At 45.3% G+C, this 9,560-nt stretch overlaps 1 long non-coding RNA gene across 1 annotated transcript in view; it reads left to right on the top strand.

Moving 5' to 3' along the window:
* The window catches only part of LOC117551652, a 70,823-nt gene extending 61,903 nt beyond the window's left edge, over positions 1–8,920 (top strand). Inside the window, exon 8 of the long non-coding RNA XR_004569834.1 lies at positions 7,668–8,920. This is a non-coding gene — a long non-coding RNA (uncharacterized LOC117551652). The remainder of the gene's footprint in view (positions 1–7,667) is intronic.
* Positions 8,921–9,560: the final 640 nt, after the last annotated feature.

Below are 9,560 nucleotides of genomic sequence, written 5' to 3'. Positions count from 1 at the left end.
AGATCAGAACCCAATAGCACGACTCAGATACAACCAGTGTATAGCAATGTTCAGTTTATTCAGGTCAGGGACAGGCAGGGTCAAAACCAGTAAATCCGTCAGACAGGCAACCAAAACCAGACAGGGAGCAGGCAGGAACTCGAGATCCGTAAACAGGCAGGCAGGGATAAAAAACCGGGCAGGACAAAAATCTAGGCTAGAATACAACACTCACTGGAGAGCTTGGCGGAAACGACAAGACAATCTGGCAAAGGACAAGTGATAGTGAGGTGGTATAAATACTGTGGAGTGATGAGGGAATGAGTAACAGGTGAGGGGAAGGGCTGGGGAGACCAGGTGAGGGAAGTGAGCTGATTACAAGGGCCTGGAGGAAGGCGGGATCTGAAATGACAGGAGAGTTTAGTTGAGCCACCAAACAAACAATAATAGAAGTGTCTAACTTGTGACACTCTGGAGGCTCGCCTATACATGAGACGTTGAAATCTCGCGGGACAAAGACGCCCGCAGCCTTGAGAGCGAGGCGCGGGGAGGCGGCGCAGTTCCTCTCCACGGGCTGCGGAAGCGAAATGCTTGATGGGAAACGACTCGCTGGTATCTCGATCTGAGCGCTCATTGGTGGTTTTTACCACGTGCTGGTGATGAAACTCTCCAATTGGCTCGGCAAAAGTTTGTTGTTGTTTTGTGTCAGTTTTACGTCGCCCCCTCCATTAACATTTTTCATAATTGTTCACAGCAAATTCGCCAGTTTGAAAATCCTGGTGTTAGAGCTTTTCGGGGTAAAGTGTTGTGGTTTTGGTGTTACATTTAACATGATTAATGTAGAATGATCGAGGGTCGAGTATCTTTCACGACTCAGGTTTATTGTACAGTAAGTCAAGACATTACAGTAGGCAGCAACAACACAACTCGCAGGCTTACTCTGAAGTAAAGCCATCCCTCGCATGCCGTAAAGCATGTCGCAACACTGTCATAACAGCCTTAACTCTGTATGCATTGTATGCATATGTGACATCTCCCCTTTTTCCTAGTTATTTAATTTTAAATAACTGTAAAGAGTTTTGACAGATTAGTCACAGCATCATCCTGTAATAGTAAACAACAGTCAAACTTTGATAGCAAATGTTCATTCAGTCGTACTGACTAACCAAACATGTCCTATGAATACAGGTTAACTTAATGTTGATAAAGATGGGTAACAAATACCTTCAGTAGTGATGTTATAAAATAAAATTCAAGATGCAAGTTTTCTTTTCTAAACATTGCAGCAGTAATATCACATGTGTGCATAACATTCACAATAAACAGACCCAAAATTCAGCAGACTCAGAGTCCACCTGTGTTTCCCTATTCATTTTCTCCCCCCCAAAGGCCATAGGTGTTTTTTTTCATTCACCCCCAGAGGTCATTGTGAAACACCCAAAACACTCCTGTCTACAAGTCCAACCTAGTGGCCGGCTTACTGACACGGCCAGACCTGGTCTGAACACGTCCTGGTGTTGGTGTATGGGTTGTCACCTCACTTGGTTTCAGGGTAACAGTCTCTGGTGTGTTGGCGCTTACAGGCTGGGAAATCGCCACAGCACTCTCTGCTGGTGTTAGTGGGATGTGCTGTGCAGGTCGGGAAGTTGGTTCTGCCCGGAGATGAAGTCGGTTCCGCCGCAGCACTGCACCTCCTTGTGTGTTAATGAGGTAAGACCTCGGAGTAACACACTCTTTTGAGACGATCGCAGGTGTCTTCCAGGACTTCTCGTTGTCGAGCTTGGTGTAGACTGTGTCTCCTGGCTGTAGAGCTGGTAGATGCCTGATAGTTGTGCTTGTTATGTTCACAGAGGTCGAGAGCGATTCTTTTCCACGGACGATCAGGCAGCAGTGTGGAAATAAGCGGCTCCTTTTGTTGAGCCCGCTTCTGCTCCTGGCAGCTCCTGCATATGTTGACAATGTTCTTAATGTCTACAGAGAGCCCCGGCCACCAAACTGATGCATTCGCCCTTTCTCTGCATTTTGAGAGCCCCTGGTGTCCCTCATGTATTTTCTGCAAAACGTCTGCTCTCAGTGACCCCGGAACCACAATCCTGTTTCCTCGTATGACTAAGCCATCAGCTTCCGATAGCTCATTTTTCACTTTGGTGTAGTCCCTGATGTTCAGTGGAACACTGTATTCAGGCCATCCTGCCCTAATCAGCTTGATGACAGCCTGAAGCTCACTGTCGGCTGCTGTCTCTTTTCTGATATTCTCCATTCTCGTTGGAGATGCTGGGATGCCCTGTATCACTGTGGCTACATAGCATGCCACATCTTCTTGAGTGTCAGTCTCTTCCTTTGTATGGGTCTGTGGGTTTCGGGACAGTGTGTCGGCGACAACAAGGGTCTTCCCAGGCACATGCTCTGCTAAAGGTTTGTACCTCATGAGCCTCATTAGTAGACGCTGACATCTCAAGGGGACGTTATCTAGGCTTTGTTTGTTGATCAGTGGCACTAATGGTTTGTGGTCGGTCTCCAGCCTGAACTGATCCAAGCCACATAGATACTTGTCAAACTTCTCACAGGCCCATACGCTAGCCAAGCACTCCTTTTCTATCTGGGCGTAGCGTGTCTCCGCTTCTGTGAGACGCCTCGAACAGTAGGCTACTGGCTTCCACTCCTCTTCATGGAGCTGGAGGAGGACCCCCCCCAGGCCATAGCTACTGGCATCAGCAGACACCGCTGTGGCTTTAGTCACATCATAGAAGACAAGAACCGGTGCTGTGGTCAGCATTGTCTTAATGTTCTCAAAAGCTGACTGCTGTGAGTGACCCCAGGTCCAGATGTTCCTGCTCTTCAGAAGCTCGTACAGTGGTTGACCTATTGTGGAAAGGTTTGGAACGTACCTACCCAGGTAGTTCACCATGCCCAGGACTCTTTTCAGCTCATGGACGTTTCCTGGTGGAGCCAGCTGATGTATGGCTTCAACTTTATCAGGGTCGGGCCTGACTCCTGACTGGTCGATGAGATGTCCCAGAAAGCGTAGCTGGCTTTGTCTGAGGGAGCATTTATCTTTATTGAGTTTTAAGCCTGCTGACTCAACATGCTGTAGTACCTTCTCGAGTCTGGCGTTGTGCTGTTCTGTCGATGTCCCATAGACCAGGATATCGTCCATGAAGACTTCAACGCCTTCCAGCCCCTGCAGAGTCTCTAGCATTTTCCGCTGGAAGATCTCAGGCGCACTGTTTATCCCGAAAAGGTAACCTTTTGAAACAGTACCTGCCAAACGGTGTTATAAAGGTTGTTAATTTACAGCTGACTGGGTGCAGTGGGATTTGCCAGAACCCACTTGCAGCGTCGAGAGAGGAAAACACAGTTGCACCACTTAGCTTTGCAGTTATTTCATCAGAGGTAGGTAAGATGTAGCGCTCTCTTTTTACTGACTCATTTAGTCTTTTCAGGTCCACACAGATCCTGGCTTTGCCTGTGGTTTTCTTTAGAACGGGCACCATAGGAGCACACCATTCAGTTGGCTGTGTTACCTTCTCGATGACACCGTTCTTCTCCATCCTCTGCAGTTCCTCTTTTACCATCTGTAACATTGGGAAGGGCACACGACGTGCTGTATATACTAGGGCTGCGCATCTTCACTGGTCTCACGATTCGATTATCCTGTCAACGATTCGATTCAATTCGATAACCCGATGCATCCCGATGCATCACGATTCATACCAATGCGTTGCATCCTCAATTTTCTATATTACTGCACATGGCTTATTTTTCATCAATGCATACATGCAGTAAATACATATGAACTCTCTTTTTATTATTTAGAAAGTGCTTCAGAAATCAATAACATAAATGTCTTGACATTCATTTATAAACCAAAATAAATGAATTGTATAGGTCTAGCCTCCCTATATCTGTGTGTGAAGTTGTTCCATCCTCAAAAACAAAAAAATAATGCTTCTGCAGTCTAGCTGCAGCTTCTAGCAACGGTGTTCTGTTAAAAAAAGGACACTGAATGTCCTGAATGTGGCATCACACACAGGACTTGACTTGAGTCTGAACACAGCAGACAACAGGAGTATTTACAACAGCATATAACAACTAAAATACTGCATGTGGGTGCACACTTACATTCTCTGTCTTACTGTTACATAAATCCCATGAATGTATGAGATTAAATTAGCTTCATCATATCTCAGTGATTAAGTGAATAATAAAGTTTCTATCGGGTCACTATCAGCCTGTCACTCATTATTTTCAGGGAGGGGGCGGGGTTTGGAGGAACGGAGAGGAGACGGTGATCGCGGAAGCTTTTTTCCTCTTGCCTTCACAAACTTTACACACGTATATATCGTCTGAAAATTGCTAGAGGACATTCATACTTTGCAATCCAAGACTTAATTAAATCCACCAAAAACCTGACATGATTGTAACGCGATTATTTTTGAAAAACATAAATCCCTGTGCCACAGCGAGACGGAGTGATTCAGAGCAGGTCCTTCTGCTGTTGGTTCTGGACTGGTGTTCTTGTGTTGGTGGATAAAGCAGACTGCTCCGTGTTTGGTGTTGCTGTGCCGCTGTCACGTCTGTTCCCTGATCTCTGCGTCACCGACCCATTCGATATTAAAATGACAGGGAAAAAAAACGTTATAGTAAAGCCGCGGCCGGAAAATCAGGAAGCAACGTTACTACACTATAACCGATTATCTTCCGTCACTATATCGAGACCAAATCGTCCACGTCCGCATCGCAATGCATCGTAGAAATGATTATTTTCAACACCCCTAGTATGTACTGCATATGGTTGAGCCCCATCCTTTAATTGGATTTTAACAGGTTCAGTTTTTAGTGTGCCGTGCTCACCATAGGCTTGAAGGTGTTCACTGGTAGTGAATTTCACTTCATCAACACGCCTCACCAGGTTCATCTCCACTGACAAATCCCGGCTGAGTAGGTTTTTGACACTCTGGCCACGGACTACATATGCTTCAAATAGGTAGTTATTTCCCTTGTAACTAACTGTAGCATTAAAGCGTCCCAGACACAACAGTTCACCTCCTGGGCTGTCTAATGGGATGTCAGCTGGTTTCAGTGTTTTTGGTGGAGTGAGTGTGTGAAATGCATCCTCACATAAGACGCTGACATCAGCTCCTGTGTCAATTTTAAATTCCATTGGAGTAGAATCCACCTGGAGCTGTACTGTCCACTGCTCTTTCTCATCTGCACTGCACACTGAGCCTAATAAATAATGGGTCTGCTCAGCCTGTACAGTCCCTGTGACCTCATTCACTGATCTATTGCTGTTTCGGCACACTCTGGCCCAATGTCCTATTTTGTTGCACTTGTGGCATGTAGCTTTAGCTGCAGGACACCCTTCTTCCTTGCTATGCTGTGATTTCCCACATTTCCTTTCACTTCCCCCCCATTTTCTGTCTTTTGACTTGCCTTGATGTTGTTGAGGTTTCCATTTGTTATTTCTTTCTTTGAATCTCACCTCCTGTACAGATCCCATTGTGTCTTCCTGCAGACTCACTTGTGCTGCGACCTCCTCTGACTGCCTGACGGTCCGTATCATCAGTGCTAGTGTTAGTTCCGCCGTCAGCTGCAGTCTGCGCGAGAGCTCTCTGTCTCGTATCTCGACAACGATTCGGTCAAGGATATTCTCATCTCGGCTTACGCCAAACTCACAGTGTTCAGATAGATCATACAGGGCTCGGATGAAACCCTCTGCCTTCTCCCCTGGCCGCTGGACCCGCTGGTGGAAACATGCCCTCTCGTGGATAACGTTCCTCCTCGGGAAAAAGTACTCGTTGAACTTTCCCACCACAATGGCAAAGTCATCGCCGTCTGCTTCTTCGGCAAAAGTGAAAGACTTGAAAATATTTTCTGCCTCGTTGCCCATGGCATAAATCAAGCAGCTCACCTGCACTATCCCGTCATCTTTGTCGAGTTTAGTAGCGAGTCTGTACCGCTCAAAGCGTTGCCTCCATTCTGGCCATTCAGTCGGCTTATCAAACGAAAAGTTCGCTGGGGGATTAAACTTGGCCATTCCGCCGTCTATATTCCTCTACTTTGTCTTGTTTAATTCCTGTGACTCACCGGCCACTTCTGACACCATGTAGAATGATCGAGGGTCGAGTATCTTTCACGACTCAGGTTTATTGTACAGTAAGTCAAGACATTACAGTAGGCAGCAACAACACAACTCGCGGGTTCACTCTGAAGTAAAACAATCCCCCGCATGCCGTAAAGCATGTCGCAACACTGTCATAACAGCCTTAACTCTGTATGCATTGTATGCATATGTGACACTCAGATCTTGTTCTTGAGTAAACGTAGAAGTACCAGAGTGTAGGAATACTATGTTACAGTAAAAGTACTGCATTCAAAATGTTACTCAAGTAAAAGTATAAAAGTATTGTCATCAAAATATAGTTAAAGTAGCGACAGTGAAAGTAGTCACTGTGCAGATTGGTCCATTTCAGAATAATATATATGATATGTTTTATAATGATTGATCATGAAAGTGTTCTCAAAGCTGGTAAAGGTGCAGCTAGTTTGAATGACTTTGTATACTGCAGGGTAGCTGGTGGATTTACTCCAGGTGGAACTAAAGTCTGATTCAACACTTGATTATATTTCACATCATTCATCCAGATCTGAAAGTAACTAAAAGGTATTAAATACATGTAGTGGAGTAGAAATACACCATGTACCACTGAACTGTAGTGGAGTAGAAGAATAAAGTAGCAAAACATTTAAATACTCAAATAAAGTACCAGTATCTCAAAATTGTGCCCAAGTATAGTACTTGTTGAGGTTATGAACTTAGTTACTTAACACCAGTGGCTATTGCGAGCAGGGTCTCTGACAGTTCGATTGGGGACACCTACGGACGCTGGTGGTCGCACCGGGATCCTCGGATTCTCCTCTACCTCGACAGAAACCGTACGGGACGAGAGGACCAGCGCCGGGGTGAAACCGATTGACTTCACGAGATCCAACAAACTCAAAAGGCTTTCCAAATACTCGGTGAGATGTACAGTGTCTAAATTGTTTAAAGTTAAAACGTAATTAAAACCCCATGACATTTATAAGAGGGATCACTCAAAGGTAGGATATTTGAGACTATCCGTCGTAGCCTGGGTTTACGATCAGTTTTTGTGTGATTTTTACTGAGGAACAAATATCACAATCACCGACGGGTGAAAAGGTAGTGTTTGATAACACGGGGTGTTTAGAGTAAACACTTAGCAGCTTTGTCATGGGGGCAAAGCAGAGTGGGGGGCTGGTACACCCTCCCGAGGGTCCGATTATAGATGTCATGCGGGAAAAAACATGGTGAAACAGTCTGTCTAAATTAAATATCTGGACGGAAATGTTCGGATTTCCAAAGGGAGGTTTTTTTTTTTTTTTGAGTAAATTAAAAACAAGAACCTAAAGAATAAATTACAAGAACATGAAGATGGAATGAAGGGTACAAATAAAGTTAAAGTAAAAGACTTATAGGAAGCTGGACACTCACAGAAAGTGTTTATAATACTGGGAGGATGAAGCAGAATGCTGTAAAAGAAGGCAGTTGGCCTTGGGCATTAAAGAAAATATTAAGGTTGAAGATGAATGTGAAGAAAAGAAGGAAAATAAATTATTTCCAAAACCATGTAAACCCCAGACATCTCTGTGTCCTTCCATTGCAGGTCTGAATGACCTCTCCTCGACTGGGTATCCTTTCCCTCCCCCGGGGTACAACCCTGGCAATCCGGCTGGCCCACCTCAACCACCTCCACCGCCACTACAAGCCCTAGCCATGCAGTCCGTCAACTCCAAGCTCGCCACCCCCATCAGCCCCAAGTAGAGGGGGACAACAGCGGGATAAACAAACCCGATGCCCAAGCAGGTGTTTGGGGGACACATCTCAGATAATGCCTTTCTCAACGGACTCACAGACACAGCGCAAGCTACGCAGAATGCTGGCCGCTCACAATACCGAGGGAGAGGCAGAAGAGGTTTTCCGAGGCAGAAGACGAGAAGCAAGACCTTCATTTGACGAAAGATGTTTCAAGTGTGGCAGTGTTGAACATTGGATTATGGGACTGCTCACAGAACACTGTCAGTGGAGGCAGAGGGGGACAGCAAGGACGGGGCCACCATTCACAAAGACTGACCTACACCAGATGGGGAGGAGGGGGCCCGATCGAGCGAGACGGAAATTCAGCCAGCTGCACCAGGGAAGTGACACACACACACACATCATGCTATTGAGTAATTGGAAAATGTAGAAGACATGTCTGTGGTTAAAGAGGGTATATATATATTTGAAATATGACAGTGAAACAGCATTTGAGAAATGTCCCACACTGACTTTGGCTGTCATGGGCGTTGATGTTACATTTTTTTGGTTGATTCTGGGGCTACACATTCTGTGGTAAAAAGGGCAGATTTGCCTGATTGCAAATTTAGTGGTAGATTTATTCACTCAATAGGAGCGGCTGGGGTAACTGTAAAGGAGAAGTTTTTGTATCACTTCAGGGTAAAGATAACGGTGATGATAGTCATCCATTTGCCACATCAGTCAAAAACAGTTTCCTTTTATCATCTGTCTGCCCAATAAATTTACTGGGCAGAGATCTGATTCTCCAGTTCGGCTTGGACCTCATTTTTCCACAAATGAGGGTCTTAAAAGTCCTGCAGCCATCTCCTACGATGGTTAAAAAACTGGCATTTGATGATAAAGAACTGGTGAATGTGTATCAAATGGCTGCTGACATATCCTGATTCTCAGGCGTTGTTGCGTTTGACTGATCAACGTGTTTTTCCACCTGCTGTGTTCATGGAGGCTTTTCATTTGCATTGTACTGCTAACGTTGTTGATGATCCGTGTAAATACTATGATGAGAGTTTTCTGTTAGAATGTGTGAATGATGAGCTCATGCTTAAAACTATTGGAGTTTGCTGCGCAGCGCTGGTTCCTGTTGCACTCACACCCACACAACACAAACTGTGTCAAATCCCAGGGGCGGTCCACACATTTCACTAGCCAGGGGCCCCACTGATAGATAGAGGGATTTGGGTCCAATCGTTAAAGATTGGGAGTCAGTCACTGATTGGGCACCTACACACACAGAATATGTCATGTACTCTATGTCAGGTGACATGTATCAAATGGAAATGTGCGCGAACGTAGCCGTTCTGCGCACATTGCTGTTGGTTGAGGATGATGAGGTAATTCCCATATCTCTGAGCTTCCTGCCGCGCTTTCAGATGTGCCATACTCACTCTGGGCAGCTCACAGATATGACGTGGGTTTAATGTCCACGTTCCGTCCAAATCAACCCCAGTACCCATTGAAACGTGAAGCTGTTGATGGCATTCGGCCAGTGTTTACCTCTCTGCTTAAACAAGGGGTCATTATTCCGTGTAACAATTCCGGTATGCACTCCAGTGTTTCCTGTAAAAAAGATCAGAATCAAACCTGACGAGTGGAGATTTGTCCAGGATTTCTACATGCACGCTCGTCCCAAATCCGTATCTGATTCTTTCCCAAGTTCCAGCCTCTGCAACATTTTTTTTTTTTTTTTTTTTTTACTGTC

Source organism: Gymnodraco acuticeps, unplaced genomic scaffold (assembly GCF_902827175.1).
Source record: "Gymnodraco acuticeps unplaced genomic scaffold, fGymAcu1.1, whole genome shotgun sequence".
NCBI lineage: Eukaryota > Metazoa > Chordata > Actinopteri > Perciformes > Bathydraconidae > Gymnodraco > Gymnodraco acuticeps.
Note: the sequence above shows the minus strand (reverse complement) of the source record. Positions and strands in the feature narration are given on the sequence as shown.